Consider the following 2441-nt stretch of genomic DNA (forward strand, 5'->3'; position numbering starts at 1 on the left):
AGAAGTAAAATTGCTGGATCATATGGTAGTTCTATTTTTAATTTTCATTTTGTTTTTTGAGACAGGGTCTCACTCTGTTGCCTGGGCTAGAGTGCAGTGGTGTCATCATAGCTCACTTTAACTTCTAAGCTCAATCAGTCCTCCTGCCTCAGCCTCTTAAGTAGCTGGGGCTACAGGCATGGGCTACCATGCCTGGCTAAATTTTCTATATTTTGTAGAGAATGGGATCTTCTTGTGTTGCTCAGACTGGTTTCGAACTCCTTGCCTTAAGTGATCCTCTCACTTTGGCCTCCCCAGAGTGCCAGGATTATAGGCATGAGCCACCATGCCTGGCCTATTTTTAATTTTTTGAGGAGCTAATATGCAAAATTTTATATACAAGGATGTTCATTGCATTGATGTTTACAATAGCAAAAATTTGGAGGCAGCTCTGCTTCATTTAGCAGGTGATTGGTTACATAAATTATGACATATCCATATTATGCAGCTATTCAAAAAAGGATATGGTAGATCTGTATGTTTTGACATATCTGTAAATCAGAACGTCCAGATATTTTGTAATATGAAAAAGGCAAATGGCTGGGTGCAGTGGCTCACTCCTGTAGTCCTAGCACTTTGGGAGACAGAGGCGGGAGGATCATTGGCCTAGGAGTTCAAGACCAGCCTGGGCAACATAGGAAGAACCCGGCTCTACAGAAAAATAAAAAAATCAGCCAAGCATCGTGGTGCATGCCTATAGTCCTAGCTACTCGGGAGGCTGAGGCAAGAGGATCGCTTGAGCCCAGGAATTCTAGGTTACAGTGAGCTATGATCACGCCACTGCACTCTGTCCTGGGTGAAAGAGGAAGACCCTGTCTCTAAAGACAAGAAAAAGCAGGCAAATGATACATGTAATATGAACCTGTTTTTATTTTAAATCTATATGTATGCATGTATGCTTCAAACATTTATTTTATTTTTTTTAAGAATAATGAACTTCTGAGGGTAGGAGAAGTGGGGCAAAGTTTAAACCTCCTGCTTTATAAATTACTGCATCATTTTGAGGTTTACAAGAAACACAGTTTTGTAAGCAGAAAAACCAATTTGAATAATTGTATTTTGGGGGGAAAAAGCTTAACTCTTACTTGTCTTTGAAATACAAATAAAATGTTAAGGATTTCACTTATTTACTAAGTGTTTTTATGTCTACAATGTCAAATGCTAGTCACTGGGATATTTTAAGTATATTTTTATTGTTATATTTGAACATCTTTATTTATTGTTTTGTGAGCTGAGGTATAAAATTAGTACAGTGAATTTCCATCAAAATGGTTTCACATAAGGAACACATTCTACCATTTTTATATTACATTTGAGTGGTGCTTCCCATTTCCTGTGATTTAGTGTGATGAGGTAAGTAGTGAAATTCAGAGGTTTGTCAAAGTTCCTCTGCTCTTGAAGAAAATATCTCTTAGCTTAAGCATTGTGTTATGTTACACACTGAATCCTGTTCTTTTCCTTTTTTTGTCTGACAGTAGATCTTCATGGAGGAACACGGAGTGACACAAACTGAACACATGGCTACCATAGAAGCCCATGCAGTGGCCCAACAAGTACAGCAGGTCCATGTGGCCACTTACACTGAGCACAGTATGCTGAGTGCTGATGAAGACTCACCTTCTTCCCCCGAGGACACCTCTTACGATGATTCAGATATACTCAACTCCACAGCAGCTGATGAGGTAACAGCCCATCTGGCTGCTGCAGGTAATGTTTGGATTGGAAGCTTTTCTTTTTTTGTTTAACTTACGGTACTATGCATATCTGAAAGAGCCTAAGATTGAGGCACTCTCACATTTATCTTTATCACAATATTTTTAAGCCTTGCATTTACAACTTGAGCCTGTATTATTCTGAGACTTGAGTTCTAGAATCATTTACTATTATGATTTTTAATTTTGTTTTTTCATCCATTCTGAAAGTCTTTTGGCTTTAAACTGAAGCATTTATTCCATTTGCGTTAAATGGAAAAACTAATATTAATATATTTAGATTTAAATTTACCATCTTTACTACGTGCTTCCTTTTTGTCCCACCTGTTCTGTGTTTATTTTTCTCTTCCTTTGTGTATTCTTTTGGAGTGATTGAAATTTTTCATTTTTTTTCTTGTTAGTTTGGAAGTGATACTTTTATTATTACTGATACCATTAGAAATTACAACATATATCCTTCACTTATCAAAATCTTATTTTATTTGTTACTTTTATCCTTTATAGGGATAATGCAAATTTCTTAGAACTCTAGATTTTTATTCCTCTGCTCCTGGTCTGTATGCTCTTGTGGCCTTCTGTATTCATTTTTTGTATACAGTTGACCCTCTGTATCTGCACCTGAAGATTCAAACAGCCTTGGATCAAAAATATTCGAGGAAAAAACAATTAAAAATGACACAACAATAAAAA

The sequence above is a fragment of the Propithecus coquereli genome, unplaced genomic scaffold (genome assembly GCF_000956105.1).
Source record: "Propithecus coquereli isolate 6110/MARCELLA unplaced genomic scaffold, Pcoq_1.0 Scaffold91, whole genome shotgun sequence".
Classification (NCBI taxonomy): domain Eukaryota; kingdom Metazoa; phylum Chordata; class Mammalia; order Primates; family Indriidae; genus Propithecus; species Propithecus coquereli.